This window comes from Lampris incognitus, chromosome 9 (assembly GCF_029633865.1).
Source record: "Lampris incognitus isolate fLamInc1 chromosome 9, fLamInc1.hap2, whole genome shotgun sequence".
NCBI classification, from domain to species: domain Eukaryota; kingdom Metazoa; phylum Chordata; class Actinopteri; order Lampriformes; family Lampridae; genus Lampris; species Lampris incognitus.
The window spans coordinates 20,606,842-20,627,392 of NC_079219.1; the positions used below are offsets into that span (position 1 = coordinate 20,606,842).

The 20,551-nt window shown below is 41.9% G+C and overlaps 1 non-coding gene across 1 annotated transcript; it reads right to left on the reverse strand.

Moving 5' to 3' along the window:
• Positions 1 to 19,928: 19,928 nt before the first annotated feature.
• On the reverse strand, positions 19,929 to 20,138 carry LOC130118697 (small nucleolar RNA U3). The gene has a single exon (XR_008810768.1). It is a non-coding gene; the product is annotated as a small nucleolar RNA U3 (small nucleolar RNA).
• Positions 20,139 to 20,551: the final 413 nt, after the last annotated feature.

Here is a 20,551-nt window from a genome sequence, read left to right on the forward strand (position 1 = left end):
CACAGAACAAAGCAGAGCTGGAGACAGTCCTCGGCATGATCAACTACCTCGCCAGATTTGCTCCACACCTCTCACAGATAAACTCACCCCTCAGACAGCTTCTGAAACAGGACAGTGAGTTTGTGTGGGATGCAGTCCACGACAAGGCGTTCCAAGAGATGAAGAATCTCATTACACAGCACCCAGGTCCAGTACTCTCATATTTCGACCCGCAGAAAGAGCTGCGACTCCAAGTGGATGCATCCAAAAGTGGCCTTGGGGCTGTCATGCTCCAAGATGGCAAACCAATTGCCTATGCGTCCAAGTCACTCAACAGCACTGAAGAAAACTACGCACAGATAGAGAAGGAGCTCTACGCTGTGGTCTTCGGCTGCAAGAGGTTCCACGAGTACATGTATGGACGAAAAGTGATTGTGGAGTCAGACCACAAGCCTCTGGAGGCAATACTAAAAAAGCCACTGGCAGCAGCACCACCCCGGCTGCAACGGATGATCCTGGCGCTCCAAAAATACGACATCCAAATCATCCACCGCCCCGGTAAGGACATACCGGTGGCCGACACGCTGTCACGCAAGTCAATAGAACACCACGACAGTGACCTACAGGAAGGGATGGAGGCCCAAGTGCACACAGTCCTCAGCAACATCCCTGTGAGCGACACAAGACTCACAGAAATCAAGCAGGAAACAGCGCAAGATCCACAGCTCACCGCACTCAGACGAGCCACACTCACTGGCTGGCCAGACACAAAGAAAAAGTGCCCGCCCAGCATCCAGGAATACTGGAACCACAGAGCAGAAATCTCAGAAATGGACGGTATCCTGTTCAAAGGTGAGAGAATCATTGTCCCCCAAAAGCTTCGCAAGGACATGATACAGCGCATCCATGCCAGCCACCTTGGCGTGGAAAAAAGCAAATGCCGAGCAAGAGACTTACTGTTCTGGCCTGGCATGGGGAAACTGATCGAGGATGCGGTAGCAGACTGCAGCATATGCCAAGAACGGCGCAGCGCAAATGCAAAGGAACCAATGATGTCACACGCCATACCCGAGCGGCCGTGGCAAGTGATAGGCACAGACCTATTCACATGGAACTCACAGGACTTCATAGTCACTGTGGACTACTACTCCAGATTCTTCGAGCTAGAGAGACTTTACAGCTGCACCTCATCTGCCGTCATCATGAAGCTGAAAGCAGCAATGGCTCGACACGGAATCCCCGAGACTATCATCAGCGACAACGGTCCGTGCTACAGCTCTGGTGAGTTCCGCAACTTCTCACAGACATGGGGTTTCTCACACACCACCACAAGCCCCCACTACCCACAGAGCAACGGCCTCTCCGAGAAGACTGTCCAGACGGCCAAACGCATCCTGGACAAAGCCAAAGCTGAGAACAAAGACCCCTACATGAGCTTGCTGGAGTATCGCAACACACCGGTGGACAACCTGAAATCACCGGCACAGCTACTGATGAGTCGGAGGCTGCGGTCCATTCTCCCATCAACAGCAAAACACCTGCAGCCACAGATCGCCAGTCAGGAGGATGTTCACAAAAGGAGAGAGGTATGTCAACAGCGCCAGCAGGCATACTACAACCGAACAGCCAAACCTCTGCCCCACCTGCCCGCAGGCACACCAATCCGCTTCCGGCAGGAGGATGGATCCTGGAGACCTGCAACTGTGGAAAGACCAGCGAACACAGACAGGAGCTACCACATCCAAACCAAAGAAGGTCAGATCTACCAACGCAACCGTCAACACCTGCGACAAAGCAGAGTGAACACTCACACTACGCACACACACACTTCACAGCAGACTGTTACCAGCGCTAACAACAACACACAAGCCCATCAGCAAGAGCATGCTGAACCTCCAGACACGAACAATCAGCGACAACCAGACACACAGCCTGGTTACACCACGAGGTCAGGTCGCACGATCAAACCAAGACAAATCCTTGACTTATGAATGTTAAAAAAAAGAGAGAATTTTACACCAACCTGTACTATACCTGCTATGTTTTGAAAAGAAATATTTACAGCGTTCACTTACCTTATGTACCTACCTGCTGTTTGCAGTTACCAGTAATGAAATGAAAAAAAAAAGATGAAATGTTATTATGGTGTCACATTTAGACAGTGAAGGAAATGTTTTACACTACTTTGTTGCAGTCCAGTTATATGAGTTCCACTTTCATATTCTTTCTTATTAAGATTGTATTCGCTTATAAACGTGCTCAATGTGATCTGTATCTCTGCAGAGAAAGCAGCACTTTTCAGAAAAAGGGAGATGTAATATTTGCTAGTAATATTTGATTTGCTAATGTCCCTTACGGCTTTCCGTAGCGCCACAACAAAGTCACGTGATGTACGTAACAACGTCAGTCGGAATCCGGTCGGTGAATAAACACCCAGCACGAGAGAAGTCGTCCTTGCTTTATTAATGTTATAAGTTAACATAGCCAGAGGGCACAGATCATTACAGGTTTGGGACAGTGTTTGCCGACTAGTATGGGCCCATAGCATTGTTAGCTTGCTAGGAAACTAAGTGCGCGTCATAGGAAATTGCTAGCTCTGGGTATTGATGTTAGTGATGGTGAAGTTGTTAAGTTTTTCATGCGTGTGCTTAAACGGTCAACTGATATCTACTTTTATTTTACTTTTCAAATAACCACTGAAAGGCTGTATTGCTGAATTTGTTGCTGTATTTGATTTTATTTCACTTTTGAAAATAATAATTTGCCTTTTATTAAGAATCCTTCTTGTTTGCCTGGTTGATATTGTGGGGAACGTAGAAGCACCGACAAAGGTAACTTTGCAGCCCCTTTATTGAACTCTCACAGAAACTAGAACTTACACAAATGTGACACAATACATGGGGCTCATCTACTCGAACAACAAAGTTGTTCAGGGTTTCAGTTCCAAGGTTACACACACAACAGAGTGACAACTACAATTACACCACAACAAATAGTAATCACATAAACACATAAAACCACATAAAACACTTACAAAACATTTAATAACAACTGACAATCTGCACGCAGTGCCTGATGGGTAAAACAGGACAATTGGCACAATTCTTACGGGGTAGCAACTTCGCTACAATATTAAAGGAGCAAGTCAGTAAATTTAGTAATACCTTTAATAGTTATAACTACTTTGTAAAGAATAGTATTCACTACTTTGACTGATTTATAGTTGATTTCACCGTTCAGGAATCCAAGATACAACAAAATATTTCGTAAAAGAACCCAAAAGCGATTCTTTCACACACAATAGGTGTTGAGAGTGCTACAAATATACTCTTATTAATGTTAGTGTTGCTGTGGCACAGTGTGAGACAAGACAACGCTCAAATTTCATCTTATTGTAGCCATTATCACCACATATATTTTGAAACTTTTGATATTTTTGGCACATTTACTGTAGCTTCAAATCAAGCATTAGTGCACTCTTTCAGCAATTTAAAATTAAATAACTACACTATTACTACACTATTGTGGCAGTGTACAAAGCAAATTAAATAACAACTACACTCTTAGCAGTGTAAAACTAAATGACAACTACACTCTTTGGCAGTGTAAAACTTAAATACAAAATATACTGTTCCTCAGACATTTGACAGTCAAATGATAAGCTTAATGAAATAAAAGTTATTTACAAAAAAGAAAGAAAGGTACCACTACTGAAGATGTGTCCAGGACAAGTGCATCACCAGATGTATGTAACTATCATATTGTTAAAAAAAAACACTGTGGTTTATCCTCTGTAACATTAACAGAAATAAATTTAAATCAACTGAACTCCATTCACCAACTGGAGATTCAATAATGTAAAGTATATTCAGCCTCACAAAGTGAAACAAAACACAGTAATGGTTTAATAAAAACTATTTACCTCACATCTGGCCATTTAGCTGAAGAAATCAATAATGGTGGATAAACTTAATTGTGGATACATTTAAGAAATGCTTTTAGCCTCATAAGGAAAAACTATACAGATAGCTTGAGATGCTTTTCAGTAAGGCGGCAAAGTCTGGATGCGTAATGCTTAACAAAAGGTATCCAACCATATATGGGTTAACAGAATACTCCAAGGCTAGTTTACCTCTGGCCAGTGACCTACATGTCCCTCCTCAAAGTTCTGTTCTTACATTACAAACTAACCTTCTCTCAGTGAAAGTGTTGTGTGTGTGTGTGTGTGTGTGTGTGTGTGTGTGTGTGTGTGTGTGTGTGTGTGTGTGTGTGTGTGTGTGTGTGTGTGTGTGTGTGTGTGTGTGTGTGTGTGTGTGTGTGTATGTGTCTTTCTCTGGCTCTTTTTTTTTGTTGGTCTCTTTAGGCTTTAGTCCAGCAGTGCAATGTTCATTTACTCCCTCTCTCTGCCTCTCTCCAAATATCCATCATATTAGTATTTTTTCCCCACAAAAAGACAACTTTGTGGATTGCAGCAGGAAGTTTTCCAAGCTCCTCCACATCCTAGCCCACAAACCAAAGATTGTACCTCAAGCGAAGAAGCTTCTCAAACTTTTGATCTGATAGCCTGTTCCTCTTTGGAGAGAGAATCATGTTTCCCAGGCTAAAGAGTCATTCTACTGGGAAACTGGAGGGAGTGCTGCATTATGTTTAAGAGATATTTTCTTTATCTTTGGAAATTGATTCAGTGTCTATCCCTGTCGCTCCTGATTTGAGGTAATCGGCTACTTCAGTTTCAGCAGTGGAATAGATGTCTTCATCCTCTTCAAAGGAAAATAACTCCTCCTCTTTGGTAGAACCTGTGCTGTGGTGCTGTGTTGGGTTGGTTTTTCCTGGTTGCTGCTCCTGTTCCAGGACATGCTTTCGGCACTCTGCTACCAGACTTGCCTTTGCCTGGCCATTCCCCTCCTGGTCACGCAACCGACGAAGCTGAACTTTGGTAGTGTCACAGCAGCCAGGACAGCATCTTTACTTTCAAGAACATGTGCAAATCTTGTTTTGATTGCCTGAAATGACATATATGTAACAAGAGCATTATACATTATGAGCATAGTTTAAAAAATATTGCATTATACATTACATAGTTTCATAATGTATTTTAATTCAGTGCAAAAAATGTGTAGGCCTAGCCTATAAGTTGTATTTATTACAGCTAAAGGCTTTGCACGTTGATTGTCATAAAAGTGTTTCATACAGCATCACCTGTAGGCTACATATCAATCACACATAGCCTATACACCCATATGAGTGACATCAACAAAATGCAATTGGGCGATTGATTGATTGATTGATTAATTGATTAAATTCAGGATAAATGCAAAAGAAAATAACAACTCTCACCTGGACAATTGCATCTTGTAGGCCAACACGGATTTGCAGTCCATTCTTCAGTTTCAGTCTTGGACATCAATGTTTCCAGTGTGGGTAGCAGTGTGCCATAAAAAAAATTGTCTTCTCCCTGAAGAATGTCTAGTGCCACAGTAAGTGGCTTCATGACAGCACAATACTCTGAGAAACTGATGTTCCCTTTCACTGATACACTTCATTTGTAGTTTGGAGGAGATGGTTCAACTCGACCATAGGTATCTCAGAAATTCGAGCCAGGGCATCGTAAAATGAACTCGCCTTGTTCCACAGCCCTGCCCATTTTGTGGTAGCGTTTCTGTAGATGGCTTTCGTTTCAGGTGTTGACACCAGCCATTTATCCACATCAGTGCGTGATATGAGATTCAATGTGTGGGATGCGCATCTCTGATGCGGAGGTAAAGAAATCATGTCATCAACATCATCAGCGCCATTGAGCAGCACATCCCCGATGTTTGTAAAAGTCACTTCATCCTCCTTATCTTCAGAGTCCTCAGGTGGCTGGTATACTTGTAAAGCCTTGACAAAATTAGAGCCGTTATCCATGACAGTTGCTGTGACTTTATGATAGGCCATGGGTTGAGTGGACGATATCGAGCTCACTTGCAATACTGTCATACGTATGCCGACCCTTAAATCTTCTGCATGCCAGTGCTGCTTTCCCACGTTGCATGTTGTGTGGATTTATCCAATGTGCGGTTACGCCAAGCAAACCTTTATTATGCACAGTCCAAATGTCTGCTGTGGTAGAGACATGTTCTATCTCCTCAAATGTCTTTTTGAGCTTGACTTCCATTTTAGCATATTCTTTGTCCAGGCATTTGTTAAATGTCTTTCTGCATGGTGGCCCATCTGCTGTTCTCACCGGTATTTTGCTAATTCTCTGAAGGCAACAGACTTAACTGTTGATTTTTGAAGCTTGTCTTCAACAACTTACCTTGCAATCATTCTGTTTAGTTCTGCCAGGCTTACAGACTGTGGAGCAGAGGGCGATTTAACATCAAGCCTTGGCTGTTTGGATGGAGTGGCCCCTCCTTGGTCAGCCGAACTAACGTGGGCTGCACCTGGGTCACCGGTTTTAGCTGCACCGGGGTCTTTGGCAACCAGTTTAGTAGAAGCGTGTTGTTTTGCTAGGTGCTTCAGGAGATTAGAATTGCTATTCTTGGATGTGGACAAAGTTTTCCTTCCCGCACGTAGATTACAGCCAGTCAGCCATTACCCGAACTGCTTATCCTGCTCTCAGGGTTGTGGGGATGCTGGAGCCTATCCCAGCAGTCATTGGGCGGCAGGCGGGGAGACACCCTGGACAGGCCGCCGGACCATCACAGGGCCGATTACGCTCACCACTATAGTCTTGTCCTTTGTCTCGAGGAGGGAAAAATAATGCTGCTATTTCCATGATCGAAAGCTCACACCTGAACGATCATCAGCCATTGAGTGCAATGTGTGGGCTTACTGCGCGCCATATTTCCCCCCCTAGAATGCTCCTGTGTTGACGTTAAGGTCTCACCCACCAAGTCGAATGATAATAAACCTTAATCCTCTGAAGTTGTTGGCTATTTTCACATGAAATAATGGTGTAACGAGCCCATTTAAATTTCAGTACTTGTAATGGCCTTATTGAATTTGAAAAGTAATTAGTTACACTACTAGTTACCGCAAAAAGTAGTGGAGTTACAGTAATGCGTTACTTAGTAACGCGTTACTCCCAACACTGGTCCTGAACTTAAGTAACAGTAGCTGATATAACAAAGAATAAACTGTTTTCACATCAGGATACAGTAATAAACTGAGTAAACCTCACATAACAGGTAAGATGTTTTTCATATAACAGGTAGTTTTTTTTCACACATTTTTTTTTTTTTTTAAAAATAGGGTAGCAATCTGCCTACACCCTTTTCAATCAATTATAAGTCAAGGACTTGCCATGGCTTAATGACACGGCCATACCTCGTGTGGAGACGAGGCTCAGAGTAATTTGGTTTGCACACAGAACCATGGTGAGGTTCTTGTTCTCCTTGTCCAGTGACCTGATCATCTTTGTTGATCTCACGCTGCTGTGTGTTGGGTGTGTACTTGTCTTCTCGGATGTTGAGAAGGTTGTGTCGGTTGTGTCTGAAGGTCTGTCCATTGCTGGTTTCGATGTGGTAGCTCCATGGAGTTTCTGCAGCTTGGATGACTGTTGTTGGTTTCCACCTACCATCTTCCTGCTGGAAGCGGATGGCCGTTCCGGTATGCAATGTCAACAGAGGTCTAGCAGACCTGTTGTAGTGCTGTTGCTGGCATTTCTCTCTCCTTGCTCGCACTGTGTTCTGAGGGGTTACCTGAGGTTGTAGCTGCACTGCTGTTGTGGATAAGAAAGCGCAGCCTTCGGCTCATCAGGATCTGTGCTGGAGATTTGAGGCCGTCGACCATTGTGTATTGCTATATTCCAGCAGGCTAAGGTATGGGTCTTTCTTTAGTCCAGTCAAAATGGGCAAAAGGTTGGAAAAAAAGAGTAAAAAGCTGAAAATTGGTGTATGCACTCCTCTCAGTAGCCTTGATAACGTACTAAAAGTCCCCATGTATCCTCCTTGAGCTTTCACCGTTATGATGTCATGATGTCATATGTTATGTTTACGTGAGAAATGGCCATTTCGGAGATGTATTTTAGTATACACAACTATATGTTATTTGATTATTTTTTACTAAACGGCCATACGATGCTTTGGAACATTGCCTTGAATGTAAATAAACATGAGCATGAGATCATGACCTCATGACCTCATTTATAATGTCATAATAGGATGACATCATGTTGAATTACCTCACAGTTGGTAATAATAGTGATTTTCACTGGGATGTTGAAGAACAGAAAAATACTATTAAAACATGACGTTATACAATCCAGGCTAGGAGTTCTACCCAACTTTTCAAATTCGGGGGCTTGAGTTCACAAAGTATTACGGTTCAAACATATAACAGCATCAGACTGCTCCTACATGTCATGTTATGATTTGCATTTTCGCTTTTGTGGATTTTCATTTGCTGATGAAAAGTCATATTCATCAGAATGATCCTCCAGGGCAAAATCCTCACCAGCCATCTGGAAATCAAATGCTTCATATCCGAGTACCAGCGAATCGGAATTGAATTCATCTTCGCTCTCTTTTGCACCAAAGTCATGATCTTCATCAGTGTCTGATTCATAAATGACTGGTTTTTTGGAATTGCTGCAGCCATTTCCATGGCAATGGCCACATAGAACTGTACAGAACAGACCTGACTTCTTGCATCCACACGATTGCTCACAACCACTCTTGCAGTTGCAGGAAATCAAAGTTAACAGTTTTTCAGGTGCAGGTGGTTGGCGGGTGGGAACTGGTTGTAGCTGTCCATTTGTCAATTCCCAACCCCATTCAGTTGGTGGCAGCTCCACTCCTAACCACTGCTGCACTTGGTGATAAACCCTGAATGAATGTTCCTTTGCTGCTGCAGATGTCAGTGGTAAAGCTGCAAGTTGTATCTTGTTTTGAAGAGGACAGTTAGCTACTGCCTTCATGAATCGTTTGTGTCTGTGAACATTCAGAGATGTTGTGGTATTGGGAGAACCATACAAGGCCAGCAGGAACTGTTCTACGGATGACACAGAATCTGGTGAAGAGGTTGGATCATTGAATACCTTCACCACATGGCGCTGTAGTTCCTTGTTTTTCTGCAGAAGGTTGAATGCCTTCTTCTTGCCTTGTCTGTACAAGGCAGATGTGATGTCACAACCAGTCATGGCGTGCAAGAAGAGCAACGTGCTAGATGCTTCTGACAAGTGTTAAGTTTGTTAAGTTAACTTTTGTTGGTGCCTATAATACAGTTAATACGGTAGCCTGTTTTGTTAGTCACTTCTACTGCAGTCTTTACGGTAACCCTCCTGTTAGGAGGAAGGCGCGCTGCTAGTAAAAGGCAGTTGTTGAAATGTTGGGTAGGCTGTGGCCACTTGCTGTTGAGAGCGCAAATAAAACTCAGTTAAATAAGTACAGTTGTCTTATTTGAAACTATCATTGGTAGCAGAGGATGGTTGCCTCGAATGACTTCAGACAGCCTCCGGGATTTGATGAAAAGAAGCCGTATGAAAACTGGAAAAATGAAGTGGAAATATGGAGACGGGTGACGAACTTGGACAAGAAAAAGCAAGCGTTGGCTGTGGCTCTATCGTTGACAGGTAGAGCGAGGGATACTGCTATGCAGGACGTGGAAGAACTTTGACTTTTTGGTGCAGATGGATGTCTCCAAATGTCTTACCCAATATCTTCTGCATTGCTGCTGTTCCAACTTCAACTGCAGAATCACAATTTATCATGTCACCACCAACGACACCAGTTGCTAGTGACATCAATTCCCGATTTGATGGCATGGGACTATGGACCATAAGCCATTGTAGTAGAGTATCCACATCTTTGTTATCGTGCAATTGATGAGACATTCTCAGTTCGCCATGCTGTTTCAGAAGTTGCATACACATCAGTGTCGAAAGCCTTTGAGCGAATATCTTCCCTTATAATAGTGGCTGCAGTCTTCACGATCCGCAAACGTTCAGCTTTTGGACTTGGAAATCTTTGTTCATACCAAGAGTTATTGAGAATCTTAAATCCCATGTCTTTAAAACAAACAACTGGTGTTTTTCCACATCTGCTAGCAATGATAACATCATCCTCAAAATGTTCTTTGGAGTTTTTTCTTCATTTTCTTCTTGGAACACAGTTCTGCAGATTGTGGAAGATATTCTGCAAGTTTTTGAAGTAACTCATCAATTGGCATTCATCGTTTTCACTCAGGTATGCGAACAGTTTTTCATGTGCCTCGGCCAAAGCGTTGTCTTGTGGACGGCCTGGCTTATGTTCTGATGGCAATTTGAAGAAATTTGCATAACATTTGCCATGGTAATTGGCTTCAGCAGTCACCAAGTCAATCACGGAATCAACACGCGAAAGTACTATGTGTCCCCATTCGTCATCGCGTTCATCTGCTGCTTTGGCAATAGTGTCTTTACAGGACATTGTTCGTACTTTGTGTATACTTTTCCGCCTGCCCAAATGCTTTTTTGTTTCCACTGATATGTCACAGTCATCACCACAAAACAAGCAGTGTTGTTTAAAGTGAAATGGTGGCAGTGATGATCTGAGGGTTTTTTGTTTTTTTTGGAGAAGGATGAAGCACGAACACAATACTAGATTGATGTGTATAGTTTTTACGACATATTTTGTGCACATCAGTGGATGAAAGGGCAGTCAACCTCTCTGCGATTCTGTCCCCTCGCTGCACGCTGCTTTTTCGAATGGTATCCAGTCCTCTAGTCACAGTAACTGCCTCCTCTGCTAAGAGTTCTTTATCACACAGAATGCAAATGCTGTCCTCAACCATGACGACAGTGTTTACTCTTCTGAATCTTAACTTCTTGACATACCCTGAAAAACGTGGAAAAAAACGTCCTGATACTGTGAAAGATTAAGGAAAAACAACATGAAGCTCAATTAGGACATATTTACAACATGACATCATGACACCACGATGGCGTCATGACATGATGTCATGACATCTATTTGATGTCATGATATAACATGTTTCATTTTGAAACAGTCTCTTTTTTCAAACAATGAAGCTAGCACTGCAAAGAAGTAAATGATGAACTCATGGACTGTATGTCTTAGCTCAAACACTATTTTCGACATCAGTGACACTCATGACATCATGACGTCATAACAGCAAAAGCTCAAGGAGGATACAAGGGGAATTTTAGTATGTTGTTGAGGATGCTTAAAGGATTGCATCCAGCAATTTCCAGCTTTATACTAATTTTTTCCAACCTTGGCGAAAAAATTACCTAATATTACTGGATTACTTGTCCTCTTTGGCCTTTGTGAGGATCTGCTTTGTGGTCTGGACAGTCATTTTTCAGCTAGGCTGTTGCTCTGGGGGTGATGAGGGCTCAAAGTAACATGCTGAAAAGCCCATGACTGTGCGAACTGTTGGAATTCGCATGAGCTGTAACATGGCCCATTGTCACTAATGACTGTTTTTGGTATGCCATGTATAGCAAACACAGCTTTCATTATATGGATGACAGCAGCCGTGGCGATGTTGTGCAGGTGGTTGATTTCAAAGTTCCTGCTGAGGTAGTCACATATGACAATGTAGTTTTTAGAATTCCAGGAGAATAGATCTGTGGCTACAGTTTGCCACGGGTTCCCTGGAATAGGCTGTGAGAGCATGGCTCATTTGTGTTCGCATTGCAGTGTGTTTGGCATGTGCCACACTTTATCACCGTTTCCTCTATCTGTTGACTCATGCCTGGCCAAAACATTATGTCCCTTGCTCTGTGTTTACTTTTCTCCACCGCAAAGTGTCCTGTAGGGGAGAGTGGGGTGAGTTGAGCCAGTTTTTACTTGAGGTGTCTTTTAGTGAGGGCATGACAGTGATGTCTCCAACTAAAATATGTACATACAGTGCTGCTTGAAAGTATGTGAACCCTTTGAGCAGTTTAGATTTTTCTGTTGTTTTACCATGATTTTCTTATTCCATCATCACTAGTTTTTGTATGAAATGTCAGATATATGTTTATCAGTTGCATGTACTTGTTTAGTGGGACTTGTTTAAGTAGCCCAAAAACTACATGAAACATGAAATTAGTGTATGTGCAAAAGTAAGTGAACCCCCAGCTGCATTGGTTAAGTCAAGCAGGTAACAGACACGGGTGAAACACATTTGGGTGCTTAATTAATCATTTAAGCAGACGAATGAAATGAGACATCCTTGGGAAAGGGTTTGGCCTGCACTAATTAAAAGAGAGAGGAAACCAACCAAACCACTGTGCTCCCATACAAATCAACAATGCCGAGAGCAAAGGAGATATGCGAGGACATGAAGAAGAGGGTAGTGACAGCCCATCAGTCTGGGGAGGGATATAAGACCATCTCCAAAAGATTCCAGCTCCATCCATCCACTGTAAGACAAATAATTTACAAATGGAGGGCCTTCAACATGACAGCAACTCTGCCTAGAAGTGGACACCCATCAAAAATATCACCCAGAAGCACCAGAAAAATAATAAATCAGGTAAAGGCCAACCCACACATCACCTCTAGAGAGTTGCAGACCTCTCTGGTAGCATCTGAGACAAATGTGCATGCGTCTACAATCAGACGAAAATTGAATAGCCATGACATTCATGGGAGGGTTGCTAGAAGGAAGCCTCTGCTCTCAAAAAAGAACAAAGCTGCCCATTTCAACTTTGCCAAAGAGCACTTGGACAAACCAGAGACCTTCTGGAAGGCCATTTTCTGGACAGATGAGTCCAAAATAGAATTTTTTGGTCACAATCAAAATGAACATGTTTGGAGAAAAGCCAAGACTGCATATGAAGAAAAGAACCTTCTCCCAACAGTGAAGCATGGTGGTGGAAATGTGAAGGTCTGGGGCTGCTTTTCTGCTTCTGGACCTGGACGACTCCATATTATCCAAGGAACCATGGATTCTCCGGCATATCAACAAATTCTTGACCAGAATCTCCTGCCATCAGTCAGGGAGTTGAAGCTGGGACAAAAATGGATTATGCAACAAGACAATTACCCAAAGCATTCCAGCAAAACTACAAAGGAATGGCTTCAGAGAAAGAGGATTCGTACTCTGGATAGGCCCAGTCAAAGTCCAGATCTTAATCCAATTGAAATGTTGTGGCGAGACCTGAAGAAGTTGGTACATACCAGATGTCCCTCCAACCTCTCTCAACTGGCTGAGTTCTGCAAGGAGGAGTGGGCAAAAATCCCCATAAGCAGATGCGAGAGACTGGTTAGTGGTTACAGAAGACGTTTGGTTGAATTAATGGCTGCAAAAGGAGGAGCCACAAGCTACTAATACAAGGGTTCACATACTTTTGCACATGTTGTTTTCAGTTTTTGTGAAATAAACCGCCTTTGTTGAATTAAATAATGAAAATATATCTCTTTGTGTGTGTGTCCATTATTTGGAAGGTGTGCTTTACAAATTGGGATTTGGATGTATGTGTAATAAGCTTATTTTAATGTTTTTTACAAAAACAGTGACCGTGTCTGGAGGGTTCACAAACTTTCAAGCAGCACTGTATATCTCAGGGTGTGGCACATCCATGGGAATAATCACTTTGGATCTAAAATAAACAGTTTTCAAAATATTAATTTCCAAAGAAAAGTGGTTTCTTGGCTCAATTTGCCCCAATGAGGGGTAAGTTGAGCCTTGGGATAGGATAAGTTGAGCCACATGGAGGTAAATTGTACCACTGATTATATTGAAGTAAAAGTGAATATTTTCACCTCATGTAATGCTATATCAAAACAAGACAAATTCAATACCAAATGACTTCTTAAAGGTTTTATCTAAATATAAAGTTAACAACTTCAAAGGCAAATTTTCTTAAACAATGCCTATTTAAAATTTTCAGAACAAAATCAAGGTCAAAATGAAGAACAAAATCGACTTCAATTCTCCTCACAGAACTGGGCTGCTACTCAACATCCCACTTGTCAATGCTGCGGGGGAATATGAACTTCAGCTCCCTTCTGGCTGTTGTGGCGAGTTTTTGCGGTTTGGGTAGTTTCTTGAGCACATCGCCTCTAGGGATGAGTCCTTCATCATTCTCTTTCAATGTGAAGGTGGGCTTTCCATCCACAGAACTCCCACGACTTTGCCTCAGAAACTTTGCACTGATGTCAGCACCCTCAACCTTCTCTACCAATCCAATGTAATTACATGATTGGTTTTTACCTGCAAAGTTCACAATGACAGAGTCACCAGCAGACAGAGTCTTGTCACCATCATCATCACCCAGGTCATCTTCTGAACTATCATAGTCAGTGGTGTCATTAAGCAAAATGTTTATGTCACTTTCTTCTGAGCTACTGTAGACAAGTTTTCTTCTTGATTTTGATTTGTATTGATCCTTTCAGAGCCCTTTTCTTCTCTTTTTCAGTCTTTTTCTTCTCTTTTTTAGCCTTTATTTTCTCTGTCATTGTGTGCTTTCTCCAGCTTTTCTGGTGTGTTGGTCAAGATTTTTGTTTGTACTTTCTTCCTTTTCATTCTAGATTTAGTTGATGTGGCTTTAGGGCAGGGAAGTATGTCTTCTGGGGACACATACCCCAAATGGGCAGGAGAACCAGTATAGAATCACTTACAGGTGAGTGTTTGGGATTTATGTTTCTGTTTAATGGTTCAGGCAGAGTAGCAGGTGGCTCCTCTGGGTCTGGAACTGCTGATGAGCAATCGGGACTCATGGCATGAGTTGATGGTACAGGCAGGTCAGCACTGTTGGATCGCTCCTCTGGGTTTTGGGTTTGGCTTTTCTGTGACCATGGATGGGGCACAACCTTCATCTGGAAAAATATCCCTGTTGAACGGGAATATGCCTGTCACTTTGAATCCTGAGAATATGTTCCTTGGTGTCATTGCAGAGATGAATGCTTCCTTCACAAGTCCCGAAATATCATACATTGTTGCGGTTTTACCAGGATTTGTACGCATCCAACTATCCATGGCTCTATTGTAGTAGGTCTTCAGTAGTCCATAGATTGTTTTATCTAAGGGTTGTACGCGATGGGGGGTGTGAGGTGGCAGAGTGAGTATGACAACACCATTTTCTTTTGCAGTTTTCACAGCCTTAAGTGAAATGTGAGATTCACAATTATCAAGAATCAGCAGAACTGGATGATCAGTGGAGCAGTTTGTGTGACGTATGAAGTGCTCCAGGAACATGACAAAGGCTTCTTCATTCAGCCATCCAGATTTTGTTGCATGACCTATGGATCCTGCTGGTGATCCCCTGATGAAGTGGTCTTTGATACAGACACAAGGAAAGGTGAACATGGGTGGGGCTGCATTTACTGCACAGGCCACAGTGACGAGCTCCCCTCTTTCAGCAGATGTTACCGAACCCACTTGCTTCTTCCCCATCTGTTACAATCTGCTTGGGTGTCTGCACCATTGTAACACCAGTTTCTTCTATGTTATAGATCATGTGTGGAGGGACGTTATATGTGAAATGAGATTCAAAATGAGTGCTGTTAATCAGAGAAGCTTAACACAGTTTGAGGTTGCAGATTTAGTCAGTTAATGTGGTAGGCCTATTAAAGGCAGTGGCTCTTCCGAGAGAGGTTGCTTCAGGAGTGCGGCATGACAGATGGTGGCGCACCTTAAAACTCATGAATCAATCACGTCCTAGAAAAGGTTAAAAGTTCATCCTTTATTCAACTATTGCAGTTATCATTGAGATTTACACAACAAGTTAAAGCTATAATCTCTAAATAAATGTCCAGTTTGGGACTTTTTTACTGGCAGAGCTGTTTTCAACAATAGTCATTAAACAGTCATTCTGTGGGCACTTCTCCACATGCTAGCCGCAAAGTAATGGTGGGCATTTCCTGGGAAAATAATTATTAATATTCCCCATTTCTATAAATGCACACTCAGACTAACCTGCGTTTTCCTCTCTGATCCAGCTTGCAGGGACATTTTCATTTCGTCGTGCCAACTCAAATGCCAGTTCACGACATTTCATGGCACTTAGACCGTGAAACATTGCAGCTAGATTTTTTATATGGTCTGCAAGCGCTGTCTCAGTTTTTTCATCGAAGACTTGATTGGCATGTCCTGTTTTCTCATACCCTCTTCTTTTTACTTCTCCTAGTTGTTTCAAATCCATGTATCACTTTAAAGTCATCCTGTCGATCTTAATGTCCCTTGCCACCTGACGTATGGACTTACCATTCTATACCTTTTCCACTGCTCTCTCCAAATCCACAAGAGGAGTTGAAGCCCTGTCTGTCTTCCATTTATGTGGCATGATGGTTTTTGGTCTAAAATTCAAAATGTCACATCATTTCAGTGATAAAATGCAAGAATTTAATGTAGAATTACAGTAAAATAAAACTTTAATAATAATAATCATAAGCGGGGGAGTTGAGCCACTGGCTCAGCTTCCCCCTGGCCTTTTGGCTCAAATTTCCCCACATCTGCCATTTTAACAAATTTGTATCATCCAGCAGTTTAGAGCTAATGTCATGCTAACAGTATAGCCTATATTTTAACTTCATAAAGCATTAACACGTGTGAGATTTTTTCAAACTTGTCTGAAATTGTTCAGACACAAGAATTATGACTCCCTGAACATAAAAAAATCACGGCAAAAACAGTTTTTGAACTTAAACGTGTAAAATAGATGACTCTTCAAAAATGTGTGGTCACATGACCAATTTTGTCCATGGTTGCCTCGAAACAAAGGGTGGCTCAGCTTCCCCACAGGCTCAAGTCACCCTGCTCTCCCCTATGTATGCGCTGTAGCATGTCTGCTCAGAGTTTGTGTGGAATGATGATTTACTCTCCTTTCAGGAGGATTCCATCAGCCTCTGTGATCTCATCACGGTGGTTCCGATATTCACTGATGAGTGAGTGACATTTTTTTCTTGTCTCTGGTCAGCCTGACTGAATGACTTGCTTAAGGGTGGACAGCTGCTCATCCTCAGCTGTAGCTGCCTTGATGTCATCTAGCCTGTCAGCACTCACTGGAGCTGTGCTGATGACGGTGTGTACTTGGGTCTCCATAACCTCAGATAGTGAACTGTCCTCATCATCCATGGATTTTCTTGACAGTGTGTCGGCAACTGGAATCTCTTTGCCGGCTCTGTGGATGAGGGTTATGCTCTATTTTTGCAGCGTGAGCATCATGCGCTGTAGATGAGGGGGTGCAAGGGCTAGAGGCTTGCAGAGTATTGCCTCTAGTGGCTTGTGATCTGATTCCACTGTTACACATCGCACATAGATGTATGCATGAAATCTCTTACATCCATAGAGGGCTGCATAAAGCTCCTTCTCGATTTGGGCGTAATTTTACTCTGTGTTATTAAGCAACTTTGAGGCATATCAGGGACCTGTAATGTGTGTACAGCATGGGTGTAGATTTAAGTGCAGACGGTTGGGTCTGTCCTCATCAACTTGTAGGGTTTACTACAGTGTCCCTACCATTTATGAAAACTGAGCCCACTGAATTTTTTTTTTCAAAATTTTCTTGTCTAAAAAAAGAGAGGAGGTTTTGCATAAAACCTGAAAGAATGTTTGCAAAAGTTTACGAAAAAGAAGTACGTACATGAGCAAACTTATGTGTATGTCTGTAAATCTGTGCAAACCTTCAAGTGCAACATGATCCCTTGGTGTTATGAGAGTTTAAAAAAATAATTATGTCCACAGACTCCCCACCATCTTTCCAAGCAAGCCTACGCCCATGGTGTGTTCAGCATTACATTGCTGGGTGGTCTTAATTGTTTTAAAGAAAACTTTTTTCCCCTTGATTAGGATTCAAACATACATCAGGGCTGCCAGTTTTAAGATGCTTATCTCTGCAATTTACATAATTGTAAATGTTCATTTTCTCATCTTGTTCATACTAGATGCTAACACAATGCTATGATACCAATGAAGGATAGAAACGGAGTATGTACATGAAGGGGAACCTCTTCATTTGTTTCCTCTGTGTGTTTGAACTGTACTTACTATCTGTGGGGGGATGGCAATAGCACCCGCTTCCACATCCCAGAGGAGGCTCTCTTGTTGGTAGACTCTTTTATCACGCGGGTGTCAAAAACAACCATCAGGGTCACAATTTAGTGTGAATTTTCCAACAGGAAATGACCTGACAGAAGATAGAGGGCGACACTTCCATCAAGTGTTGAGTAAAGTAAAAAAATGGAGGAATTTTGATGATTGGAAACTTTGAAATGTGATGTCGCTAGAAACAGGGTTTGTTTGGGCTGGTAAACATGAACAATACAGACATACACAAACATTACACACACACACACACACACAAATCTCTGTCCTCCCAGTATTCACAAAAGGCTGAATCGTGACCGCGGCAGTGAACCCTGTGCTTAGCAGCTTGGCATCCTTCAGTTTGTGCCAGACATATATATTATAGGCTATACATGTGTATAGGCGATTGTGCCAGACTCTCCCCTCCTCCCAGAGAGCCCCTGTGGAGTAAGTTTATTGTGTTGGCCTGGGAAAGCGTGCCCCTCATCTCCAAATACCGGCATTGTTCTGACACACACACACACACACACACACACACACACACACACCCCTCTGGTATACCAAAACAGTTGCGTAATCGGTCAGTCGGCCATTCTAACAAGTAAGCATTAGGCTTAAAACTCTTTTCTTTTTTTTTAGAAAGCATTTTCCGCTTGTGTGAAATGTAGCTTATGGATCAACTTATATGTTATAATATAAGTATCCTCCTAGGAAATTGTACAAGATCCCTTAGTGTAATCATTTAAAGTTTTAGGTTTTCTTCCAAGTGAACAAAACTTAAAACATTTTTTAAAGGATGGCTAGGAAATTAAGTCTTTGGTTTGACAAAGTAAAATTATGTTTATGACTGAGATTCTAGAACAGATTTTAGAACTATTGAACAAGAAAAAGGTCAGAGAATAAATGAGCACTTCATTATCTGATTTGATGGAAAGTAGATAGCATATTTCCCGGACTACAAGTCATACCAGAGTAAGAATCGCACTCAGCAAAAAAAAAACAAAAAACGTGTTGTTGTGAAGAAAAAAACATGTTTCTTAGGTGTATAATGTGTATTTATATGGTGATACCATAGAAATTGAATGAGTAGAACAGACATTCTGATCAGGGGCGGATCTAGAGAAATATTCATGGGGGTGGCATGGAGACTTTGAGGAGTGGCAGAAATATATATATATGCTGATTTAATCGCAAATGATCACATATATCAGTATTTGCTTGGAAAAGCCCCCGAATTGAGATATTTGAACTCAAAAACATTATTGTGGTAGATTTAAAACATTGAATAGAAATATCTGAAGCTAGCATTAGAAGTTGTTTTTTTTTTACCAAATCTTTAGACATTTTTGGATGTTCCCAAACTAAAACCAATAAAAGGACGAGGACAAAACCAACAAAATTGAGAAACTAAACGATAAGGCCACCTTTAATCTCTGCAGCCTAAAAGCTAGGCAGAAGCAGCAAAAACCCATTAAATTATATAAAAAAGCTGACTTGCCTATCCCCAAAATTCTTTCTTTTGCACTATTAGACCAGCAGGGGTCATCAAATTTATGCAAAGACTGCTGCAATAGGTCTGTTAAATTAGTAAATCTCATTTGTATTTGTCAGGCAGTTGTAGATATGAGTTATTCCCATCAGTTGTCAATCACAAGTCCAACTTCAGTGCAATAGTAATCTATTTACAGGATTAAGCCATTCCATTTTGCTTACATTCAGTTTCCATACCTTCTATAGCAACAATAAATCAAAAACTGGCTTCATCATTTAAGTTTTTTGTGTAAACATAGAAATTTCAACTGAAGTGAAGTGGATGGAAATGATAGGCCTACTTTTAACATCCTAATTTTCACCAAAATGCGATAAGATTCTTTGGACCATATCATTCTGGCAAAAAGAAATGAAACAAGGATGTACATGACACATATTCAAGATTTTCCAGAAAAAAAGCCTTACATTAGTGAGCAGAGCCAGTGCAGCATAAAGTTGACATGAATCTACAAGAGCTCTGAACGCGCTCCTTCCCTCGATGCTCCCATAAGGAACATTGAACGGTCATCAATAGTACAGAGCCTGTGATCAAATCACTTCCCTGGACCCGCTTCGCGCTCAGAAAGAAACGCCGCAACTCGTCGTCGTGGGTGGCGGGACTCACACTTTAGAAACACATTTCTCAAGTTAAGACCTATGGAAACGATCCCTGAAAGTATAGTCTTGAAGCTACAAGAGCTGAATACGGCAATTACCGTGTTGTTCTGCAAAACGCCCAACAAACTTATTTAGATCCAAAACTTTGCTGCGTTTTGATTCAATGCTGAGTATAGCCAAACTTGACAATCTATTCCGTCATAGTACACCGCAAATAATTCTTTATGATCCTGAGAGTTGAAAAACTCCGTTCACATGTTGCACTGCTCATTGGTAACACTATAGCTATTTTGCACAACCTGAACAGCTCATAGAACCCATCCTGGTATGGCTCCAAAAATTGTGCAAATTCCATCAGAGTGCTAGGACTCACTTTTTCTGCTTTCTGTAGTCTATCGAACACTCTCCTTGTCTGATGAAGTTCATGTTTTAGATTTTCAGTATTTGACTCATAAGCATTGGCCAATAGGAGAGCAGCCTC